The following is a 26,916-nucleotide window of genomic DNA, read 5'->3' as shown; positions in this document are numbered from 1 at the left end:
TTGTAGTGCGGGGAAGGGTATAGGTCTGAGGGTGATCCTTGTAGTGCAGGGAAGGATGTAGGCCTGATAGTGATCCTTATAGTGCAGGGAAGGATGTAGGTCTGAGAGTGATCCTTGTAGTGCGGGGAAGGGTGTAGGTCTGAGAGTTGCCCTTGACAGGAGGAAGGGAACTTTGTTTTAGATACACTAGTGTGATGGTTAGGGAGGGTGGGGTAAGTGTGGCGTGAATGTGGGAGTGGGGCGAGAGGCGCTTTGGGTGTGTGATGTTGGTTGTGTTATAGGGGTGGAAGTGACGGGGTGTTGGTGGGGAAATGATGAGTGGGCGTGGATTGCTGGTCTGAGTGGGGTGCTAGTAGAGAAGTGGAGATTGATCTGACGGCGTGTTGGACGAATGGGAGTGCGGGGTGGGTGTGGAGTGTTGGTAGAGAATAAGGTGGGGTGTTGGTGGTAGAGTTAGGTTGGGTGTATGGAGTTGAGGTGTGTGTGTGTGTGTTTGTGTGTGTTTATTCATCTGTATGTGGTTACAGGGATAGAGTTACAACTCATGGGCCCTCCTGCTCGCCACTAGGTCCTTTATCTCAAGGTTTCAAGAGCCTTATCGTACCTTTTCTTAAAGCTATGTATATGTCCCTCCTCTACTACCTCACTTTCCAAACTGTGTATGTGTGTGTTTTAGTGGTAGTGCGCACGCAGCCGCGTTACCGAATTCGTAGAATTTTCAAAATTATTTACATAAAAAAATAAAATTGCATTAAAATCGGTCCGCTTTAAGACATAAACAGTACCAACAACGTCATCAGCAGCACGAAAAGTAGAAAGACGCCGAAGAAAAAAGACGTGAGGGAACACTTCATGCCTGTGTACACAGTTGTATGTATATGTATGACTGGTGTGGTTTGTTTGGTTATCTGTTGCAACTTACAACACTAATTTCTGGAGAGTGGGTAGATGATGTGTGGTATTTGGGCATCGTCAAGAAGCCACTGGTAATAATGTTGCTAAACTTACCGACAATAAATTGGGTAAAAGGACACAAGTTCAACTAATGCGACATTTTACTGTGGCAACGGTACAAGACACTCACCGTGGTGAGTGTCTTGCACCGTAGTGTCTTGCACCGTCGTGTCTTGCACCGTAGTGAGTGTCTCGCACCATGGTGAGTGTCTTGCACCGTAGTGAGTGTCTTGCACCGTAGTGAGTGTCTTGCACCGTGGCGAGTGTCTTGCACCGTTGTGTCTTGCACCGTTGTGAGTGTCTTGCACCGTGGTGAGTGTCTTGCACTGTAGTGAGTGTCTTGCACCGTGGTGAGTGTCTTGCACCATTGTGTCTTGCACCGTTGTGAGTGTCTTGCACCGTTGTGAGTGTCTTGCACCGTGGTGAGTGTCTTGCACCGTGGCGAGTGTCTTGCACCGTAGTGAGTGTCTTGCCCCGTAGTGAGTGTCTTGCACCGTGGCGAGTGTCTTGCACCGTTGTGTCTTGCACCGTTGTGAGTGTCTTGCACCGTTGTGAGTGTCTTGCACCATGGTGAGTGTCTTGCACCGTGGTGAGTGTCTTGCACCGTGGCGAGTGTCTTGCTCCGTCGTGAGTGTCTTGCACCGTGGTGAGTGTCTTGCACCGTGGTGAGTGTCTTGCACTGTAGTGAGTGTCTTGCACCGTAGCGAGTGTCTTGCACTGTTGTGTCTTGCACCGTTGTGAGTGTCTTGCACCGTAGTGAGTGTCGTGCACCGTCTTGCGTGTCTTGCACCGTGGCGAGTGTCTTGCACCGTGGTGAGTGTCTTGCACCGTAGTGAGTGTCTTGCACCGTGGTGAGTGTTCTGCACCGTGGTGAGTGACTTGCACCGTGGTAAGTGACTTGCACCGTGGCAAGTGACTTGCACCGTGGTGAGTGACTTGCACCGTGGTGTGTGTCTTGCACCGTGGTAAGTGACTTGCACCGTGGCAAGTGACTTGCACCGTGGTGAGTGACTTGCACCGTGGTGTGTGTCTTGCACCGTGGTAAGTGACTTGCACCATGGTGAGTGACTTGCACCGTGGTGAGTGTCTTGTACCGTGGTAAGTGACTTGCACCGTGGTGAGTGTCTTCCCCTCTCATCATGCTCCACCTCCCCTTTCATCATGCTCTACCTCCCCTTTCATCATGCTCTACCTCCCCTCTCATCATGCTCCACCTCCCCTCTCATCATACTCCACTTCCCCTCTCATCATGCTCCACCTCCCCTCTCATCATATTCACTTCCCACTCGCACTACTAACACTTACCCTCTCACCATAACGCCCTCTCACTCTCATTATCCCACCTCACCTCTCACTACCCCCTGCTCACCTCTCACCACTTCCTCCTCCTCTCTCACTACCCCACCTCCCCTCTCACTACCCCACCTCCCCTCTCACTACCCTACCTCCCCTTCAACACTCCCTCCTTCCCTTTCTCATCACACTGTCCTCTTTAATACACCTCGCTCTCTTTCTCCCTCTCTTTCTCTCTAACTTTCTCTCTCTCTCTCTCTCTCTCTCTCTCTCTCTCTCTCTCTCTCTCTCTCTCTCTCTCTCTCTCTATCTCTCTCTCTCTCTCTCTCTCTCTCTCTCTCTCTCTCTCTCTCTCTCTCTCTCTCTCTCTCTCTCTCTCTCTCTCTCTCTCTCTCTCTCTCTCTCTCTCTCTCTCTCTCTCTCTCTCTCTCTCTCTATCTCTCTCTCTCTCCTCTCTCTCTCTCTCTCTCTTGTTCTTTCCATTTATTTCTCACTAAATATCATAGTTACCAACCTCACCTGTATAATTTCGCTTCATTTAGCCTTTATCACTGTCATCGCCTGCAGTTTTTCTCCTTTCTCATCCTCTTTTCTGTTATTCTTTCCTCTCTCTATCTCAGTCTTTTCTGCATCCTCAATCTCTCTATTTCTTTGTCTATTTCGTTTCTCTGGTCAACAAATTTTCTTTAATATTCACCAAACCTGGATTTAAGTAGCCATTTGCAGTGTTACTTACTGATACTTGTTTTGTTTGGTAATTGTTATATGATAATGTAGGAGAGTATCGGTTTCGAAACAGAGTAGTCGATGAGTGGAGCAGTGTGCTTAATAGGGTTATTGAAGCTAAAACCTTGGGTACCTTCAAATTTAGGTTAAATAAATATATGAGTGAGGAGGGTATGGATTTGAGTGGGACTTGCACCTGAGTTGGTAGGGTTGTCAAAACTTGTTCCTTGAGTAGCATTGAAAAATGGGTTGGGGAAGCGTTTTTGTGAAGAGTGTTTGGGTTTGGTAAAGACCTGCCTTGCATGGGCCAGTAGGCCTCCATTCTTTTGTTCTTATAGAAATTAAATTATTAAGAGTCAAGGTTGCATGGAAGATTTTGTATTGATGCATTGAGCAGACAACAATAACTCCGCTGAAAATTAGTTACAAGTGCAACATCTGGGTATCTTTATTGTAGACGTTTTGCCATCCAGTGGCTTTATCAACACAAATTCAATGGCATAATTGGAAGACAGTAAAACTATATACAGAAGATAAGGTAATCAGTCCCTCAGCCTTGGTGTTGGTGTGAAGAACACTGTAGTCGTCAAGAATCTGGAGAACAGGCAAGAAGGTGAAGATTGAGACACTTATGCAACATATGGGAATCTTTATTATATTGTACTGATGACGCCATTTTGTGGCGAAACGTTTCTTCAATAAATATTCCCATATGTTGCATAAGTGTCTGAATCTTCAACTTGTCGGTTTTAAACTATTTATCACAGGCAAGAAGGCTGGTGCTTATATACTGGCGTCAAGTGGTAAGGGACGGGTAGCAGACGAAGACATGTTGACTGGTAGGTGGGATTCCCCAGTGGAAGTAGATCATACCCGAGGTACAGGTTAGTAGTAGTGAAGGTTGTGGAGCCGTTCTCTGAACCAAAATTCCATGATGTTGCAGTGTCTGACAAGTTGTATATGAATGTACAATAATTCTGTTTTCCTGGGAAGAACAACCACCAACTACTTAGTAGCACGTTACGTCTCTTTGTTGAACTGTTACGTTACGTCTCTTTGTTGAACTGTTACGTAACGTCTCTTTGTTGAACTGTTACATAACGTTTCTTTGTTGAACTGTTACGTTACGTCTCTTTGTTGAACTGCTACGTTACGTCTCTTTGTTGAACTGTTACGTAGCGTCTCTTTGTTGAACTGTTACGTAGCGTCTCTTTGTTGAACTGTTACGCAACGTCTCTTTGTTGAACTGTTACGTAGCGTCTCTTTGTTGAACTGTTACGTAACGTCTCTTTGTTGAACTGTTACGTTACGTCTCTCTGTCGAAATGTTACGTAACGTCTCTTTGTTGAACTGTTACGTAACGTCTCTTTGTTAAACTGTTACGTTACGTCTCTTTGTTGAACTGTTACGTAGCGTCTCTTTGTTGAATTGTTACGTAACGTCTCTTTGTTGAACTGTTACGTTACGTCTCTCTGTTGAACTGTTACGTAACGTCTCTTTGTTGAACTGTTACGTAACGTCTCTTTGTTAAACTGTTACGTTACGTCTCTTTGTTGAACTGTTACGTAACGTCTCTTTGTTGAACTGTTACGTTACGTCTCTTTGTTAAACTGTTACGTTACGTCTCTTTGTTGAACTGTTACGTTACGTCTCTTTGTTAAACTGTTACGTTACGTCTCTTTGTTGAACTGTTACGTTACGTCTCTTTGTTGAACTGTTACGTTACGTCTCTTTGTTGAACTGTTACGTAACGTCTCTTTGTTGAACTGTTACGTTACGTCTCTTTGTTGAACTGTTACGTTACGTCTCTTTGTTGAACTGCTACGTAACGTCTCTTCGTTGAACTGTTACGTTACGTCTCTTTGTTGAACTGTTAGGTAGCGTCTCTTTGTTGAACTGTTACGTTACGTCTCTTTGTTAAACTGTTACGTTACGTCTCTTTGTTAAACTGTTACGTAACGTCTCTTTGTTGAACTGTTACGTTACGTCTCTTTGTTAAACTGTTACGTTACGTCTCTTTGTTAAACTGTTACGTTACGTCTCTTTGTTAAACTGTTACGTTACGTCTCTTTGTTAAACTGTTACGTTACGTCTCTTTGTTGAACTGCTACGTTACGTCTCTTTGTTAAACTGTTACGTTACGTCTCTTTGTTGAACTGTTACGTTACGTCTCTTTGTTAAACTGTTACGTTACGTCTCTTTGTTAAACTGTTACGTTACGTCTCTTTGTTAAACTGTTACGTTACGTCTCTTTGTTGAACTGTTACGTTACGTCTCTTTGTTAAACTGTTACGTAACGTCTCTTTGTTAAACTGTTACGTTACGTCTCTTTGTTAAACTGTTACGTTACGTCTCTTTGTTAAACTGTTACGTTACGTCTCTTTGTTGAACTGCTACGTTACGTCTCTTTGGTAAACTGTATATATATATATATATATATATATATATATATATATATATATATATATATATATATATATATATATATATATATATATATATATATATATATATATATATATATATATATATATATATATATATATATATATATATATATATATATATATATATATATATATATATATATATATATATATATATATATATATATATATATATATATATATATATATATATATATATATATATATATATATATGCAATAAGATCACAGTAAACAGGTGATTTCAGAATATGCAAAACAACCACTCTGAAAGAATAGAGAAATTCCAAACGCTTTCGTGACTACTCACATTATCAAGGAACATTATCGTAGTTCCTTGATAATGTGAGTAGTCACGAAAGCGCTTGGAATTTCTCTATTCTTTCAGAGTGGTTGTTTTGCATATATATATATATATATATATATATATATATATATATATATATATATATATATATATATATATATATATATATATATATATATATATATATATATATATATATATATATATATAAAGGAAAAACTTTCATCATTCACTCCACCACTGTCTTTCCAGAAGTATGCTTACACTACAGTTATAAAACTGCAACATTAACACCCCTCCTTCAGAGAGCAGGCACTGTACTTCCCATCTCCAGGACTCAAGTCCGTCCTGCCGGTTTCCATGAATCCCTTCATAAATGTTACCTTGCTCACTCTCCAACAGCACTCCAACAACACTCCTATCACATAAGCTCATGCATACCTGTTGGAAGTCCAAGCCCCTGGCACACATAACCTCCTTTAAACTCTCACTCCAACCCTTCCTATGCCGACCCCTACCCCGCCTTCCCTCCACTACAGATTTATACACTCTTGAAGTCATCCTATTTTGTTCCACCCACTCTACATGTCCGAACCACCTTAACAACCCCTCCTCAGCCCTCTGGATAATAGTTTTCGTAATCCCACACCTCCTTCTAATTTCCAAAGTACGAATTCCCTGCAATATATTCACACCACACATTGCCCTCAGACATGACATCTCCACTGCCTCCAGAACTTCTCCTTGTTTCAACATTCACCACCCATGCTTCACTCTCATATAAGAGCGTTAGTATAACTATACTCTCAAACATTTCCCTCTTTGCCTCCATGGACAAAGTTCTTTGTCAACACAGACTCCTAAGTGCACCACTCACCCTTTTCCCCTCATCAATTATATGATTCACTTCATCTTTCATAGACCCATCTGCTGACACGTTCACTCCTAAATATCTGAATACATTCACCTCCTTCATACTCTCCCTCCAATCTGATATCCAGTCTTTCATCACCTAATTTTTTTGTTATCCTCATCACCTTACTCTTTCCTATATTCACTCTCAATTTTCTTCTTTTACATACCCTACCGAACTCATGCACGAAAATCCGCAACTTCTCTTCAGAATCTCCCAAGAGCACAGTGTCATCAGCAAAGAGCAACTGTGACAACTCCCACTTTGTGTTTGACTCTTTATCTTTAACGCCACACCTCTTGCCAACACCCTCACATTCACTTCTCTTACAACCACATCTATAAATATATTAAACAACCACGGTGACATCACATATCCTTGTCAAAGGCCTACTTTTACTGGGAAATAATCTCCCTCTCGCCTACGTACTATAACCTCAGCCTCACTATCCTCCTAAAAACTCTTCACTGCTTTCAGTAATCTACCTCCTATTCCATACACCTGCAACATCTGCCACATTGCCCCTCCCTATCCACCCAGTCATATACCTTTTCCAAATCCATAAATGCCACAAAAACCTCTTTAGCTTTATCTAAATACTGTTCACCTATATGTTTCACTGTAAACACTTGGTCTACTCACCCCCTACCTTTCCTAAAGCCTCCTTGTTCATCTGCTATCCTACTGTATGTCCTATTCTTAATTCTTTCAATATTAACTGTACCAAACACTTTGCCAGGTATGCTCAACAGACTTCATTCCCTATATTTTTGCACTCTCTTTTGTCCCCTTTGACTTTATACAAAGGAACTATGCATGCTGTCTGCCAATCCCTAGGTACCTTACCCTCTTCCATACTTTTATTAAATAATAGCACCAACCACTCCAAAACTATATCCCCACCTGCTTTAAACATTTCTATCTTTATCCCATCAATCCCAACTGCCTTACCCCCTTTCATTCTACCCACTGAAGCACAGGAACTACAGCTTCTCACTTATTGCTGCTCGGCTTGGATGTTCGCTTCGACAATTCAAGAATGAGTGGCACCTGCAGCTTTCACTAACATTTCTAGAGGGAAAAAATCAGGATGGCGTTTCTTGAATACTTTCTGTGGCTAGACTGACATCTTACCGGAGTAATAATCGTAATAATATTGGTGAAATTACCTACAATTCGTTGGATAAAAGGCCGGCTTGACAAAGCTCCTGGAGAGTGAAACGTTGATACAGTAAAATGTTACATTAGTTGCGCTTGTCTCCTAATACTGTGATTATAACCACATAATACTGTGATTATAACCACAGTATAAACCCTCATCGTGTTTGTCTTAAGATAATTATCTTAAGACGACCAAGATGAGGGTTTGAATCCTGCTTATCTCTTAAAAAAATTAAATGTATATTTTGTCTGTTATAAAATCAGAAGGTGTTTAGCTTAAGAACATAAGAAAGGAGGAGCACTGCAGCAGGCCTACTGGCCCAAACCCTCTAACAAAAATATTTAAGGTACCTATATATTAGAGTTATCAAGTGTTCCCGAAAGTGAACTTTTAAGCTTTTGTCAGTTTTCTTTTCAGCATTTTCTTGGCATTGCTGCAACTTTTAATTTTCTTCCCCACGTCACTTGAGAATGTCTTATCAGATTAAATTCAAATTTTCAGCGTGTGTGCACAGTAACTACGGCTGGAATAATAATCATAAACACATCCCCTATGACCGAAGTTGTTGACGCCATTCCCAGCAACCTGCAATAGATCTGATAACTACCAAAATCCTCCTAGCATAGATTTGAAGCACCAAAAAATAGTGAAACGCCTCTCCAGTTTGGCTTCAAATCTGCTGGGTTTTTTTAATCGAAGGTTTTTAATAAGACCTGGGCTGTGGTCGTCCCATTATTGTTTTTATTGAAGGAAATGGGATATTAATTTCCATGTGATGACTTGTGAATAAGTCTTCTGATTCACATCACATCTTCAGCACTGAAATTTAGCTGCATTACAATATTCTAGATCCTCTCTGCACTATTTTAACCGCGTGCATTGAGGTACAGGACACAGTAGGTTATGCAATGCGTGGATAATAATAATAATAATAATAATAATAATAATAATACTAATAATAATAATAATAATAATAATAATAACAATGATGATAATAATAATAATAATAATAATAATAATAATAATAATAATAATAATAATAATAATAATAACAATAATAATAATAATAATAATAATAATAATAATAATAATAACAATAATAATAATAATAATAATAATAATAATAATAATAATAATAATAATAATAATAATAATAATAATAATAATAATAATAATAATAATAATAATAATAATAATAATAATAATAATAATAATAATAATAATAATAATAATAATAATAATATTAATAATAATAATAATAAAAATAATAATAATAATCTTTATTCATACAAGTACATGATACAACTTATACAGACCATAGCTAATATCAACCACATACTTCACTGAAAAACCCTTGGTTATGCAGGGCATTTCAGGCAATTTTGGCTAATCTTGTCCCCCAAGATGCAACCCGCATCAGTCGGCTAACACCCAGATACCTACTCGCCGCCAGGTGAATAGGAACAGCAGGTGTAAAGAAACACGCCCAGTGTTTCCACCAGTACCGGGGATCGAACCATGGGCACTTAATGTGTGAGATGAGTGCCTTTCTCGGATCGTTCAGCGACCGAAATACATGTAGTTTATTCCCGCAGTTGTTCCAATAGTGAAGTCTGAGGCTGTTTTTAATACTTGTCACTGTTACTTTGGTCGTGTTATCCTGAATCATTTTGAAGGGTCGTCCTTACTATGTTTATTATACATTTTATTTTTTTCTATATGCCAAAGTCAATGATTTTTATTTCTTTACTGTCTCTTCTTCCTACGGGTCAATTTCCCAATTTTCACAAATGGTGTTAGCATCACTACTGTTCATTTCATCATTTTATTCCATCTCTACTTCCCAATCGACTGCATTCCTCGAGTGATTTCTTCACTTCCTTCATTTGAGGACTAGAGTCGATGAAGTCAGATTACGTCACTGGTCTCCTGAAGTGGTATAATTTTATTTGTCTGGCCTTTATTTTCCCTTCTCCAGTCTCTTGTTTTTCTTCTTCACTGGTCGAAGAAGAAAAACAACAGCACCCTTCCAGGTGAACCTTTCGATTCCTCACAGAGGCACTAGGTGTGCCATTTGATCCTTTTAAAGGCATTAGTTAATCCAGGAAGACCCTTAGATTCCCTACACTTCTCGAGTCTTCACAGAAGTACCAGCTTATCTCAGAATATTGAAGGCATCATTCCATCTCGGCAGCCCTGACCATTTATCAAATAAACAGAGGTGCCAGTCACTTCCAGTAGTTTTCTGAATGAATTATCTACAATGGTGCCAGCCTATCATACTAGATTTGTTGATCATTCACAGAGGCGCCACTCAGTACCAATGGTGCTTAAAATCAACCACTGGGGTGCCGGCCTATCCAACTGTGTCACTGGAGCACTTACAGGAGCAACAGTTTTTCCCCGTCGTCCTCTTTACCACGAACAGAGGCAGCAAACAACACAACAGCCTAGTAAAAACCCCATTCAGGCAACAGAATCATGTATCTCCCACAACAATCCCTGCTGGGCAAACAAGCCCAGACAACATTCCCAACAAGCTTCCCCTCAACTGGTAACAACACCACCACTAATTCCCGCCCATCCAATTGGAAATAACAACACAAAAACAGCTCGTACTGGGCTAATAGTCTGCAGCAAAAAAGCTTAAATGTACCTGAGCTTCAGAGAGATTTATTGGACAGTGGAAACCAGGGCTGTTGTTATGTTGACATTCTTTTTCCACTACAGCAGTCCTCCATGGACCAATCTCCACCACACACATTCCTTCCTCCCCCACCATTCTTTTCGACACACACAGACCATCCTTTCCACTTACAATGCATTCTAACCCCAACACAGACCATCTTTCTAGACACAAACACGATCCTTGTCACCACACGCCATTGTCACCCGACTGTCACATTGTCACAGACTGTCTTTCCTAACACAGACCATCCTCCACACACAGACCATTACCCCCCTCCTTCACACAAAGACCATGCTCTTCCACACAAAACATCTTCCCCAGCACAGACTATGGTCTCCAACACAGACCATCCTTGCACACATACTGACCATTTTCCACAAGAATTCCCATTAGCCTGGTAGCTAAAGTTCTTGATTCACAAGGCGAGGGTCTGCGATCGATTCCCAGCGTTGGTAGAAACACTGGACGTGTTTCTTTACACCGGTTGTCTATGTTCACCTATCAGTAAAATGGGTACCTGGGAGTTAGTCGACTGATGTGGGTCGCATCCTGGGGCAAGGACCTAATTTTTCCGAAATGCTCAACATAACAAGCGGTTTGCTATATAGTAGTATATCACTGATGTCAGCTATGGTCTGTATACTTTGTACATGCACTTGTAGTAAATAAAGATATTATTATTATTATTATTATTATTATTATTATTATTATTATTATTATTATTATTATTATTATTATTATTATTATTATTATTATTATGAGTTTCATCAATGTGGTTGCAGTTAGAGTTACTTTCCTCATATTTTGGTACATTAACAGATCTTAGTTCGTATTCAAATTTTTAAAAATAATTTATCTCAGTTTTCAAGGTCTTTCGATCTTATTTCCCTTTGATCTTGATCAGTGTACATCATCGTCTGTGTCTCATGTCTATTACTGTTCAGAAAATTTTAAATATTTTAGTCACATTTTTCGTTATTTATTTTTCGACATCTTTTATAACATTCTTTAAATTTATTTTATCTTCGATCGATAAGTTTTTCCTTTTTTCACGTTTTATAATATCTCTTAAATTTTCTCTATGTTTGGTTCCATCAGTATCAACGGTTTAACTTTTTTTCCTCTAAAATTTAAATCTTCCTGATTTTTAATGTCCTCGGCTACTTTCTTTAGTGTCAACTAAGTTGCATTTTATGCTAAGTTTGTTTTAGTCAATTTCAATTCGTACTTATTTGTTTTTCTTACCAAGTTATTTCTCAGTTGCTTTACAATAACTTCTTCCAATACCAAAATAAAATTCGTAATTGCGTTGTCTCCGTCAACAATTTCCTTCAGTAATTTGAAACAGTAATGTGACATTTGTTCCTAATGTTCAATAATGATTTCGTTGATTGTTCGTTCTTTTTAATGGTGTCTTTATCTCACCTCAGCTGCTGAACAGTAGTGGTGCTGCAGCACCTGAGAGAAATGTGGGTCAGGCAGGTTTGAACACAGGAATAAAACGGCAACTCTAAATTGGTGCTGTGCAACAGTGAGCACTTTGAAGGTTCACAGTTGCACAGAACTCCACTTTATTTAATGGATATTCCACTCGATGCATTCTGATCTCTCTCTAAATACTACGAACTTTTTACAGCTTTTTTCATATTTTGATCTGGCTATTTTTTGTGGGATGTGTTCAGATTGCATTTCTGTGTCGCCTGTTTCAGTTCGGTGTCGCCTGCTTCACTTCTGTGTCGTCTGCTTCAGTTCTGTGTCGCCTGCTTCAATTGTGTCGTCTGCTTCAGTTCTGTGTCGCCTGCTTCAGTTCTGTATCGCCTCCTTCAGTTCTGTGTCGCCAGCTTCAGTTGTGTCATCTGCTTCAGTTCTGTATCGCCTGCTTCAGTTCTGTTTCGTTAGCTTCACTTCTATATCGTCTGCTTCAGTTCTGTGTGGCCTCCTTCAGTTCTGTGTCGCCTGGTTCAGATCTGTGTCGCTTGCTTCAGTTCTGTGCCGTCTGCTTCAGTTCTGTGTTGTCTGCTTCGGTTCTGTGTCGTCTGTTTCAGTTATGTGTCGTCTGCTTCAGTTCTGTGTCGTCTGCTTCAGTTATGTGTCATCTGCTTCAGTTCTGTGTCGTCTGCTTCAGTTCTGTGTTGTCCGTTCCAGTTATGTGTCGTCTGCTTCAGTTCTGTGTCGTCTGCTTCAGTTCTGTGTCATCTGCTTCAGTTCTGTGTCGTCTGCTTCACTTCTGTGTCGTCTGCTTCACTTCTGTGTCGTCTGCTTCGGTTCTGTGTCGCCTGCTTCAGTTCTGTGACGTCTGTTTCAGTTCTGTGTCGTCTGTTTCAGTTCTGTGTCATGTGCTTCAGTTCTGTGTCGTGTGCTTCAGTTCTATGTAGCCTGCTTCAGTTCTTTGTCGTCTGCTTCAGTTCTGTGTTGCCTGCTTCAGTTCTGTATCGTCTGTTTCAGTTCTGTGTCGTCTGTTTCAGTTCTGTGTCGTTTGCTTCAGTTCTGTTTCGTCTGCTTCAGTTCTGTATCGTCTGCTTCAGTTCTGTGTCGTCTGCTTCAGTTCTGTGTCGTCTGTTTCAGTTCTGTGTCGTCTGCTTCAGTTCCGTGTCGTCTGCTTTAGTTCTGTGTCGTCTGCTTCAGTTCTGTGTCGCCTGCTTCAGTTCTGTGTCGTCTGCTTCAGTTCTGTGTTGTCTGCTTCAGTTCTGTGTCGTCTGCTTCAGTTCTGTGTCGTCTGCTTCAGTTCTGTGTCGCCTGCTTCAGTTCTGTGTTGTCTGCTTCAGTTCTGTGTCGTCTGCTTCAGTTCTGTGTCGTCTGCTTCAGTTATGTGTCGTCTGCTTCAGTTCTGTGTCGTCTGCTTCAGTTCCGTGTCGTCTGCCTCAGTTTTGTATCCACCTTTTCAGTTCTGTGTCGTCCGCTTCAGTTCTGTGTTGTCTGCTTCAGTTCTGTGTCGTCTACTTCAGTTCTGTGTCGTCTGCTTCAGTTCTGTGTCGCCTGCTTCAATTCTGTGACGTCTGCTTCAGTTCTATGTCGTCTGCTTCAGTTCTGTGTCATCTGCTTCAGTTCTGTGTCGTCTGCTTCAGTTCTGTGTCGTCTGTTTCAGTTCCGTGTCGTCTGCTTCAGTTCTGTGTCGTCTGCTTCAGTTCTGTGTCGTCTGCTTCAGTTCTGTGTCGTCTGTTTCAGTTCTGTGTTGCCTGCTTCAGTTCTGTGTCGTCTGCTTCAGTTCTGTGTTGCCTGCTTCAGTTCTGTGTTGTCTGTTTCAGTTCTGTTTTGCCTGCTTCAGTTCTGTGTCGTCTTCTTCAGTTTTGTGTCGTCTGCTTCAGTTGTGTCGTCTGCTTCAGTTCTGTGTCGTCTGTTTCAGTTCTGTGTTGCCTGCTTCAGTTCTGTGTCGTCTGCTTCAGTTCTGTGTTGCCTGCTTCAGTTCTGTGTCGTCTGTTTCAGTTCTGTTTTGCCTGCTTCAGCTCTGTGTCGTCTGCTTCAGTTTTGTGTCGTCTGCTTCAGTTCTGTGTCGTCTGCTTCAGTTCTGTGTCATCTGTTTCAGTTCTGTGTCGTCTGCTTCAGTTCTGTGTCGTCTGTTTCAGTTCTGTGTCGTCTGCTTCAGTTCTGTGTCGTCTGTTTCAGTTCTGTGTCGTCTGCTTCAGTTCTGTGTCGTCTGCTTTAGTGCTGTGTCGTCTGCTTCAGTTCTGTGCCGTCTGCTTCAGTTCTGTGCCGTCTGTTTCAGTTCTGTGCCGTCTGCTTCAGTTCTGTGTCGTCTGCTTCAGTTCTGTGTCGTCTGTTTCAGTTCTGTGTCGTCTGTTTCAGTTCTGTGTCGCCTGCTTCAGTTCTGTGTCATCTGTTTCAGTTCTGTGTCGCCTGCTTCAGTTCTGTGTCGTCTGCTTCAGTTCTGTGTCGTCTGTTTCAGTTCTGTGTCGTCTGTTTCAGTTCTGTGTCGCCTGCTTCAGTTCTGTGTCATCTGTTTCAGTTCTGTGCCGTCTGCTTCAGTTCTGTGCCGTCTGCTTCAGTTCTGTGCCGTCTGTTTCAGTTCTGTGCCGTCTGCTTCAGTTCTGTGTCGTCTGTTTCAGTTCTGTGTCGTCTGTTTCAGTTCTGTGTCGTCTGTTTCAGTTCTGTGTCGCCTGCTTCAGTTCTGTGTCGCCTGCTTCAGTTCTGTGTCGTCTGCTTCAGTTCTGTGTCGTCTGCTTCAGTTCTGTGTCGTCTGCTTCAGTTACTTTAACTGTATCGCTACGGACTCAGTACCATAATAAACAGTGAAGAGTTTACACAGATGAATAAAGCTTATGACGACGTTTCGCTCAGACTTGGATCATTATTTAGTCACAGTTCGGTCCAAGTCGGACTGAAACGCCGTTATACGTTTCATTCTCCTATGTACGGGTTATTTGTGTATTAAGTTCCCATGTTACAAACATTTCTGCATTAGTTTAGTGATAAGTTACCTTAAATGATCTCCTCGGATTAACTTATTTGGCGAAGTTAGTTTTTGTAATTTCTGTAGATCACCGCAACGGGAGTTGTCCTATTGACGAGATTTTTTCAGCTTCATATGGCACACTATAGGACCCTGCCTATAGTGTGCCAGTATTTTATTTCCATTGGTTGGCACTCCTCATAAGACATCTCCATCTTCCACACCTCACCTCTGGTAGTTTATAATGCTCTATTCTGATGTCTGAGCTTCCCAAGACCGCTGCCACGCAACGCTATGCTGGTGGGTTAATTAAGCATAGGATCTATCTCCTTTTCCTCCTCGACCCTTTCTCTCGTACTCTATTCTTCCCCACTCAACCGTCGTGGGTTCTTACCTGTGAGTAACTGACTCAGCTTCACATCGACGAGTCACCATCTAAACCATACCACGGGTGGGGTTTGATCTCTGACCGCGGGATCAAACCCCACCCGTGGTATGCTTTATTTGCAATCGTGTCATTACGATTTCGTGAGTCAAGTCACCATCTAGAAAAGGTCCGTGTCGAGACTTCGTTCCTGGCGAAATTTTATATACTGAACGAAGCTATGGAGCTGAACGCTCACCAAGGCTGAGGAAATAAATAACCCAAACTTATTTACCCTCAAGGCTGAGGGACTGCTCCCCTTGAAACTGCCTCTACTACTTTTGAAGTCTCCAAAATTTTAGTCACTTCTGCATTTCCACTAAAGAAGCCTGTTGTCAAAGGGGAACGTAGGCAGTAAAAGAACCCAGCCACTGCCCATTAAAATTGGTTGTTAAATTGGTTTGCAAACAAAATTTAATTGAAAGAAACACATTTAGGCAAAATTGTTCTTGCAATTTCAAGTTAGTCTGGTAACTTTGTATTTCGCGAAGTATTTCAAAAGTTCAGACATTCGAGGTTCCAGTTTATTGCCATTTAAGATTTTTAAACACCATTAACACACTCCAAACCTGCACCAAGTTTTTCAGCAAACTTGAAGGCACTAGTTACACAAACCTGCACTCACTATTTAGTCAAACCTGCACCCACAATTTAGACAAACCTGCACCCACTATTTAGTCACACCTGCACCCACAATTTAGTCAGACCTGCACCCACTATTTAGTCAAACCTGCACCCATTCTTTAGATAAACCTGTTTCCACTATTTAAGCACTGAGTGGATGATTTAAAGAGAGAAATGTCATCATATTTCTGTGAGTCAGCTCGTACGTAACCACCAAGTGGAGGTTAGGTTAGGTAAGGTTTGTCAGGAAACAGGGCAAGTGTTTCCTGACACGGGTCTTAGTCAGATGATGACCCGCCTTTGGATCTTTGGTCATCTGACCGAGGCCTTCCGCTGGCTTTCCGGTCCGCCCCTTTAAAAATAATGGTCATTTATAACCAATTGATATATAGTTACATATCCATTTTTACCACCAAGTGGAAGCCTCGTTTCTGTCTTATTTTATTATACTATTCCTTATATTTTTTTCCATTATTACTTTCATGGGAAAATTGCATATATTCTGACGAGTGTATATCTCTTGATACACTCTTCAGAATATATGCATCGAGAGCCTCAGAGTATGTACACAGCATGTATATGATAAATTAGACACACGTGTAACTATTGGGTATCTTTATTGAGGAAACGTTTCGCCACACAGTGACTTCATCAGTCCATACAAAGGAGAAACGTGAAGAACAGGAGGAGAATGAGGTAATCGGTCTCTCAACATTGAGTCGATGTGGACAGTGCATCAATCTAGAATTGAAGGACTGACCACATCGACTCAAGGTTCAGGGACCGATTACCTCATTCTCCTCCTGTTCTTCACGTTTCTCCTTTGTATGGACTGATGAAGTCACTGTGTGGCGAAACGTTTCCTCAATAAAGATACCCAAGAGTTGCACATGTGTCTTATTTATCAACAAGACGGTTCTCTGAACCATTCATTTACAGCTTATATTAACCTCACAGACAGAGTATCCTTGACTGGAGGAATATATATATATATATATATATATATATATATATATATATATATATATATATATATATATATATATATATATATATGTATAAACACTGATCTCTGGCTGAAGGAGACTCGAACCTACGAACCTTGGAACAAGGTACGCAGTGCTTTACCATTCTCACCACACTGGACAATACCTTGGCGTCCAGCTTGCGCTAGACTTTGATCCAAGGCAGCCAGCTTTCAGGAAGAAGGCTTACAGCTTTTCATCTCATCCCCTGCATGCATGTTCCAAGGTTCGTAGGTTCGAGTCTCCTTCAGCCAGAGATCAGTGTTTGTGTATATTTCGCCTGCTCTTGCGAATTCCTTGCATTGTTAAAATCTCTAGTAAGGCTGATGAATGCAGGGGATGAGATGAAAAGCTGTAAGCCTTCTCCCTGAAAGTTGGCTGCCTTTGATCAAAGTCCAGCGCAAGCTTGAAGTCAAGGTATTGTCCGGTGTGGTGATAATGGTAAAGCACTGCGTACCTTGTTCCAAGGTTCGTAGGTTCGAGTCTCCTTCAGCCAGAGATCAGTGTTTGTGTATATTCCGCCTGCTCTTGCAAATTCCTTGCATATAAAGATATGTATATATATATATATATATATATATATATTTTCATTGAGCCCCGGTAGGATATTTTCATTGAGCCCCGGTAGGATATTTTCATTGAACACGGTAGGGTATTTTCATTGAGCGCGGTAGGATATTTTCATTGAGCACAGTAGGATATTTTCATTGAACACGGTAGGATATTTTCATTGAGCACGGTAGGATATTTTCATTGAGCACGGTAGGATATTTTCATTGAGCTCGGTAGGATATTTTCATTGAGCACGGTAGGATATTTTCATTGAACACGGTAGGATATTTTCATTAAGCACGGTAGGATATTTTCATTGAGCACGGTAGGATATTTTCATTGAGCCCCGGTAGGATATTTTCATTGAAAACGGTAGGACATTTTCATTGAGCACGGTAGGATATTTTCATTGAGCATGGTAGGATATTTTCATTGAGCATGGAAGGGTATTTTCATTGAGCACGGTAGGATATTTTCATTGAGCCCCATTAGGATATTTTCATTGAGTACGGTAGGATATTTTCATTGAGCACGATAGGATATTTTCATTGAGCACAGTAGGATATTTTCATTGAGCACGGTAGGATATTTTCATTGAGCACAGTAGGATATTTTCATTGAGCACGGTAGGATATTTTCATTGAGCACGGTAGGATATTTTCATTGAGCACGGAAGGGTATTTTCATTGAGCACGGTAGGATATTTTCATTGAGCCCCAGTAGGATATTTTCATTGAGCACGGAAGGGTATTTTCATTGAGCACGGTAGGATATTTTCATTGAGCCCCAGTAGGATATTTTCATTGAGCACGGTAGGATATTTTTATTGAGCCCCAGTAGGATATTTTCATTGAGCACGGTAGGATATTTTCATTCAGCATGGTAGGATATTTTCATTGAGCACGGTAGGATATTTTCGTTGAGCTCGGTAGGATATTTTTATTGAGCACGGTAGGATATTTTCGTTGAGCTCGGTAGGATATTTTTATTGAGCACGGTAGGATATTTTCGTTGAGCTCGGTAAGATATTTTCATTGAGTGTGAGGGAAAAGTTCAATAGATAGGAGTAGCGAGGGAGTATAAAGTAACAATAGTTTCATTGCCGGCTACTTGTTAAGGTCGGGAAAGTCAAGCTCCCGCTATTCCCGCCTTTTTCCCCACCCCGAAAGTGATAGTTTGACTGCTGGCTGCTTGTTAAGGTAGGGTCAGTCTAACTCTGGCTATCCCTTCCCCTCCTTCTTCCTCCCCCCCTTCCGAAAGGTGACGTGTGGGGCTCTGGTCCAAACAGTAATCACTAGACTCACAGCTCCCAGCACTACTGTAAGTATATGCCTGCCTTGTATTCTAGTGGATTTACGGGTTGAAAGCTTCACTTTTGACCAATAATAAACTTAGTCTTTTCAGCCTTGCTCTATGTTGACCGTTGTAATAATCACCACATCTTTTAGGTATTGTACTTATCATGGAGAGTGATTATTTAAGCAGTGGGTAACCTGTCTATCTTTTCAGCTTGGATGACAGAGAGGGTCACCTGTCAATCAACGAGAACTGGTAGAGATAGACTAACGTCCTGAGACTTCCCCTTTTTGGATTTAATTACCTGTGCACCAGCATGAAATTGCAGGACGTAACCCCTCATCATTGCAGCGGTAAAGAACCTGCTTTCCTGTCATTGGGATATAATACTCAAGGCTATACTGTGAAGAACTAGCCAGTGGGTCGTAAACAACACCTGCGACCCCCCCCCCCCCATCATCAGCAACGGCTACGATTTCAACAACACAGTGTCACCAACACCAGACACCCCTATATATATTAGCGTTGAATTCAGTTATCATTTATATTTTTCATTTTTCATTTTCTTTAATGTAGGATTAATATTTCATATTTAAGTGTTTTATATTTTATATTTTCTATATAATAAAGTGTTTATGTTTGTCTGTTATTATTTCTTTTTCTATTCATTAATTTTCCTGAGGAGGAGCCAGCCTGAGTAATACTGTCTGAAGTTATTTAAGGGCTGAGTAAGCCTTCACATTGAACACGGTAGGGTATTTTCATTGAGCACGGTAGGATATTTTCATTGAGCACGGAAGGGTATTTTCATTGAGCACGGTAGGATACTTTCATTGAGCCCCGGTAGGATATTTTCATTGAGCACTGTAGGATGTTTTCATTGAGCATGGTAGGATATTTTCATTGAACACGGTAGGATATTTTCATTGAGCCCCAGTAGGATATTTTCATTGAACACGGTAGGATATTTTCATTGAGCCCCAGTAGGATATTTTCATTGAACACGGTAGGATATTTTCATTGAGCACAATAGGATATTTTCATTGAGCACAGTAGGATATTTTCATTGAGCACGGTAGGATATTTTCATTGAGCACGGTAGGATATTTTCATTGAGCACGGAAGGGTATTTTCATTGAGCACGGTAGGATATTTTCATTGAGCCCCGGTAGGATATTTTCATTGAGCACGGTAGGATATTTTCATTGAGCCCCAGTAGGATATTTTCATTGAACACGGTAGGATATTTTCATTGAGCCCCAGTAGGATATTTTCATTGAACACGGTAGGATATTTTCATTGAGCACAATAGGATATTTTCATTGAGCACAGTAGGATATTTTCATTGAGCACGGTAGGATATTTTCATTGAGCACGGTAGGATATTTTCATTGAGCACGGAAGGGTATTTTCATTGAGCACGGTAGGATATTTTCATTGAGCCCCGGTAGGATATTTTCATTGAGCACGGTAGGATATTTTCATTGAGCCCCGGTAGGATATTTTCATTGAGCACCGTAGGATATTTTCATTGAGCACGGAAGGGTATTTTCATTGAGCAGGGTAGGATATTTTCATTGAGAATGGTAGGATATATTTATTGAGCACGGTAGGATATTTTCGTTGAGCTCGGTAGGATATTTTCATTGAGCACGGAAGGGTATTTTCATTGAGCATGGTAGGATATTTTCATTGAGCCCGGTAGGATATTTTCATTGAGCACTGTAGGATGTTTTCCTTGAGCACGGTAGGATATTTTCGTTGAGCTCGGTAGGATATTTTCATTAAGCACGGTAGGGTATTTTCATTGAGCACTGTAGGATATTTTCATTGAGCGAGGTAGGATATTTTCATTGAACACGGTAGGATATTTTCATTGAGCACGGTAGGATATTTTCATTGAGCACGGTAGGATATTTTCATTGAGCTCGGTAGGATATTTTCATTGAGCACAGTAGGATATTTTCATTGAACACGGTAGGATATTTTCATTAAGCACGGTAGGATATTTTCATTGAGCACAGTAGGATATTTTCTTTGAGCCCCAGTAGGATATTTTCACTGAACACGGTAGGATATTTTCATTGAGCACGGTAGGATATTTTCATTGAGCATGGTAGGATATTTTCATTGAGCACGGAAGGGTATTTTCATTGAGCATCATAAGATATTTTCATTGAGCACGGTAGGATATTTTCGTTTAGCTCGGTAGGATATTTTAATTGAGCACGATAGGATGTTTTCATTGAGCACAGTAGGATATTTTCATTGAGCATGGTAGGATATTTTCGTTGAGCATGGTAGGATATTTTCATTGAGCACGGTAGGATATTTTCATTGAGCACGGTAGGATATTTTCATTGAGCACGGTAGGATATTTTCATTGAGCACGGAAGGGTATTTTCATTGAGCACGGTAGGATATTTTCATTGAGCCCCAGTAGGATATTTTCATTGATCACGGTAGGATATTTTCATTGAGCCCCGGTAGAATATTTTCATTGAGCACAGTAGGATATTTTCATTGAGCACGGATGGGTATTTTCATTGAGCACGGTAGGATATTTTCATTGAGCACGGTAGGATATTTTCATAAGAACATAAGAACATGAGAAAGGAGGAACACTGCAGGAGGCCTGCTGGCCTATACTAGGCAGGTCCTTTACAATTCATCCCACTAACAAAACATTTGCCCAACCCAATTTTCAATGCCACCCAAGAAATAAGCTCTGATGTGAAAGTCCCACTCAAATCCAACCCCTCCCACTTATCCAACCTAGATTTGAAACTACCCAAACTCCCAGCCTCAATAACCCAACTAGGTAGACTGTTCCACTCATCAACTACCCCATTTCCAAACCAATACTTTCCTATGTCCTTTCTAAATCTAAACTTGTCTAATTTAAATCCATTACTGCGGGTTCTCTCTTGGAGAGACATCCTCAAGACCTTATTAATATCCCCTTTATTAAGTCTAACTCTGGCTATCCCTTCCCCTCCTTCTTCCTCCCCCCCTTCCGAAAGGTGACGTGTGGGGCTCTGGTCCAAACAGTAATCACTAGACTCACAGCTCCCAGCACTACTGTAAGTATATGCCTGCCTTGTATTCTAGTGGATTTACGGGTTGAAAGCTTCACTTTTGACCAATAATAAACTTAGTCTTTTCAGCCTTGCTCTATGTTGACCGTTGTAATAATCACCACATCTTTTAGGTATTGTACTTATCATGGAGAGTGATTATTTAAGCAGTGGGTAACCTGTCTATCTTTTCAGCTTGGATGACAGAGAGGGTCACCTGTCAATCAACGAGAACTGGTAGAGATAGACTAACGTCCTGAGACTTCCCCTTTTTGGATTTAATTACCTGTGCACAAGCATGAAATTGCAGGACGTAACCCCTCATCATTGCAGCGGTAAAGAACCTGCTTTCCTGTCATTGGGATATAATACTCAAGGCTATACTGTGAAGAACTAGCCAGTGGGTCGTAAACAACACCTGCGACCCCCCCCCATCATCAGCAACGGCTACGATTTCAACAACACAGTGTCACCAACACCAGACACCCCTATATATATTAGCGTTGAATTCAGTTATCATTTATGTTTTTCATTTTTCATTTTCTTTAATGTAGGATTAATATTTCATATTTAAGTGTTTTATATTTTATATTTTCTATATAATAAAGTGTTTATGTTTGTCTGTTATTATTTCTTTTTCTATTCATTAATTTTCCTGAGGAGGAGCCAGCCTGAGTAATACTGTCTGAAGTTATTTAAGGGCTGAGTAAGCCTTCACATTGAACACGGTAGGGTATTTTCATTGAGCACGGTAGGATATTTTCATTGAGCACGGAAGGGTATTTTCATTGAGCACGGTAGGATACTTTCATTGAGCCCCGGTAGGATATTTTCATTGAGCACTGTAGGATGTTTTCATTGAGCATGGTAGGATATTTTCATTGAACACGGTAGGATATTTTCATTAAGCACGGTAGGATATTTTCATTGAGCCCCAGTAGGATATTTTCATTGAACACGGTAGGATATTTTCATTGAGCACAATAGGATATTTTCATTGAGCACAGTAGGATATTTTCATTGAGCACAGTAGGATAATTTCATTGAGCACGGTAGGATATTTTCATTGAGCATGGAAGGGTATTTTCATTGAGCATGGAAGGGTATTTTCATTGAGCACGGTAGGATATTTTCATTGAGCCCCGGTAGGATATTTTCATTGAGCACGGTAGGATATTTTCATTGAGCCCCGGTAGGATATTTTCATTGAGCACCGTAGGATATTTTCATTGAGCACGGAAGGGTATTTTCATTGAGCAGGGTAGGATATTTTCATTGAGAATGGTAGGATATATTTATTGAGCACGGTAGGATATTTTCGTTGAGCTCGGTAGGATATTTTCATTGAGCACGGAAGGGTATTTTCATTGAGCATGGTAGGATATTTTCACTGAGCCCCGGTAGGATATTTTCGTTGAGCTCGGTAGGATATTTTCATTAAGCACGGTAGGGTATTTTCATTGAGCGCGGTAGGATATTTTCATTAAGCACGGTAGGATATTTTCATTGAGCGAGGTAGGATATTTTCATTGAACACGGTAGGATATTTTCATTGAGCACGGTAGGGTATTTTCATTGAGCGCGGTAGGATATTTTCATTGAGCACGGTAGGATATTTTCATTAAGCTCGGTAGGATATTTTGATTGAGCACAGTAGGATATTTTCATTGAACACGGTAGGATATTTTCATTAAGCACGGTAGGATATTTTCATTGAGCACGGTAGGATATTTTCTTTGAGCCCCAGTAGGATATTTTCACTGAACGCGGTAGGATATTTTCATTGAGCACGGTAGGATATTTTCATTGAGCATGGTAGGATATTTTCATTGAGCACGGACGGGTATTTTCATTGAGCACTGTAGGATATTTTCGTTGAGCTCGGTAGGATATTTTAATTGAGGACGATAGGATGATTTCATTGAGCACAGAATGATATTTTCATTGAGCATGGTAGAATATTTTCATTGAGCACGGTAGGATATTTTCATTGAGCACGGTAGGATATTTTCATTGAGCACGGAAGGGTATTTTCATTGAGCACGGTAGGATATATTCATTGAGCCCCAGTAGGATATTTTCATTGAGCACGGTAGGATATTTTCATTGAGCATGGAAGGGTATTTTCATTGAGCACGGTAGGATATTTTCATTGAGCACGGTAGGATATTTTCGTTGAGCTCGGTAGGATATTCTCATTGAGCACGGTAGGGTATTTTCATTGAGCACGGAAGGATATTTTCATTGAGCATGGTAGGATATTTTCATTGAGCCCCGGTAGGATATTTTCATTGAGCACGGTAGGATATTTTCATTAAGCACGGTAGGATATTTTCATTGAGCACGGTAGGATATTTTCTTTGAGCCCCAGTAGGATATTTTCACTGAACGCGGTAGGATATTTTCATTGAGCACGGTAGGATATTTTCATTGAGCATGGTAGGATATTTTCATTGAGCACGGACGGGTATTTTCATTGAGCACTGTAGGATATTTTCGTTGAGCTAGGTAGGATATTTTAATTGAGGACGATAGGATGATTTCATTGAGCACAGAATGATATTTTCATTGAGCATGGTAGAATATTTTCATTGAGCACGGTAGGATATTTTCATTGAGCACGGTAGGATATTTTCATTGAGCACGGAAGGGTATTTTCATTGAGCACGGTAGGATATATTCATTGAGCCCCAGTAGGATATTTTCATTGAGCACGGTAGGATATTTTCATTGAGCATTGAAGGGTATTTTCATTGAGCACGGTAGGATATTTTCATTGAGCACGGTAGGATATTTTCGTTGAGCTCGGTAGGATATTCTCATTGAGCACGGTAGGGTATTTTCATTGAGCACGGAAGGATATTTTCATTGAGCATGGTAGGATATTTTCATTGAGCCCCGGTAGGATATTTTCATTGAGCACGGTAGGATGTTTTCCTTGAGCACGGTAGGATATTTTCGTTGAGCTCGGTAGGATATTTTCATTAAGCACGGTAGGGTATTTTCATTGAGCGCTGTAGGATATTTTCATTGACCGAGGTAGGATATTTTCATTGAACACGGTAGGATATTTTCATTGAGCACGGTAGGATATTTTCATTGAGCACGGTAGGATATTTTCATTGAGCACGGTAGGATATTTTCATTGAGCACAGTAGGATATTTTCATTGAGCACGGTAGGATATTTTCATTGAGCACGGTAGGATATTTTCATTGAGCTCGGTAGGATATTTTCATTGAGCACAGTAGGATATTTTCTTTGAGCTCGGTAGGATATTCTCATTGAGCACGGTAGGGTATTTTCATTGAGCACGGAAGGATATTTTCATTGAGCATGGTAGGATATTTTCATTGAGCCCCGGTAGGATATTTTCATTGAGCACGGTAGGATATTTTCATTAAGCACGGTAGGATATTTTCATTGAGCACGGTAGGATATTTTCTTTGAGCCCCAGTAGGATATTTTCACTGAACGCGGTAGGATATTTTCATTGAGCACGGTAGGATATTTTCATTGAGCATGGTAGGATATTTTCATTGAGCACGGACGGGTATTTTCATTGAGCACTGTAGGATATTTTCGTTGAGCTAGGTAGGATATTTTAATTGAGGACGATAGGATGATTTCATTGAGCACAGAATGATATTTTCATTGAGCATGGTAGAATATTTTCATTGAGCACGGTAGGATATTTTCATTGAGCACGGTAGGATATTTTCATTGAGCACGGAAGGGTATTTTCATTGAGCACGGTAGGATATATTCATTGAGCCCCAGTAGGATATTTTCATTGAGCACGGTAGGATATTTTCATTGAGCATGGAAGGGTATTTTCATTGAGCACGGTAGGATATTTTCATTGAGCACGGTAGGATATTTTCGTTGAGCTCGGTAGGATATTCTCATTGAGCACGGTAGGGTATTTTCATTGAGCACGGAAGGATATTTTCATTGAGCATGGTAGGATATTTTCATTGAGCCCCGGTAGGATATTTTCATTGAGCACGGTAGGATGTTTTCCTTGAGCACGGTAGGATATTTTCATTAAGCACGGTAGGGTATTTTCATTGAGCGCTGTAGGATATTTTCATTGAGCGAGGTAGGATATTTTCATTGAACACGGTAGGATATTTTCATTGAGCACGGTAGGATATTTTCATTGAGCACGGTAGGATATTTTCATTGAGCACGGTAGGATATTTTCATTGAGCACAGTAGGATATTTTCATTGAGCACGGTAGGATATTTTCATTGAGCACGGTAGGATATTTTCATTGAGCTCGGTAGGATATTTTCATTGAGCACAGTAGGATATTTTCTTTGAACACGGTAGGATATTTTCATTAAGCACGGTAGGATATTTTCATTGAGCACGGTAGGATATTTTCTTTCAGCCCCAGTAGGATATTTTCACTGAACACGGTAGGATATTTTCATTGAGCACGGTAGGATATTTTCATTGAGCATGGTAGGATATTTTCATTGAGCACGGAAGGGTATTTTCATTGAGCATCGTAAGATATTTTCATTGAGCACGGTAGGATATTTTCGTTTAGCTCGGTAGGATATTTTAATTGAGCACGATAGGATGTTTTCATTGAGCACAGTAGGATATTTTCATTGAGCATGGTAGGATATTTTCGTTGAGCATGGTAGGATATTTTCATTGAGCACGGTAGGATATTTTCATTGAGCACGGTAGGATATTTTCATTGAGCACGGTAGGATATTTTCATTGAGCACGGAAGGGTATTTTCATTGAGGACGGTAGGATATTTTCATTGAGCCCCAGTAGGATATTTTCATTGAGCACGGTAGGATATTTTCATTGAGCCCCGGTAGAATATTTTCATTGAGCACAGTAGGATATTTTCATTGAGCACTGATGGGTATTTTCATTGAGCACGGTAGGATATTTTCATTGAGCACGGTAGGATATTTTCATAAGAACATAAGAACATGAGAAAGGAGGAACACTGCAGGAGGCCTGCTGGCCTATACTAGGCAGGTCCTTTACAATTCATCCCACTAACAAAACA

General features: G+C 40.5%; 1 protein-coding gene across 2 annotated transcripts in view; it reads right to left on the bottom strand.

Moving 5' to 3' along the window:
• nAChRbeta2 (nicotinic acetylcholine receptor beta2) overlaps window positions 1-26,916 on the bottom strand; it is a 1,855,029-nt gene that overhangs the window by 1,159,239 nt on the left and 668,874 nt on the right. The window lies entirely within an intron of this gene.

This window comes from Cherax quadricarinatus, chromosome 20 (assembly GCF_038502225.1).
Source record: "Cherax quadricarinatus isolate ZL_2023a chromosome 20, ASM3850222v1, whole genome shotgun sequence".
In the NCBI taxonomy this organism is placed as follows: domain Eukaryota; kingdom Metazoa; phylum Arthropoda; class Malacostraca; order Decapoda; family Parastacidae; genus Cherax; species Cherax quadricarinatus.
Note: the sequence above shows the minus strand (reverse complement) of the source record. Positions and strands in the feature narration are given on the sequence as shown.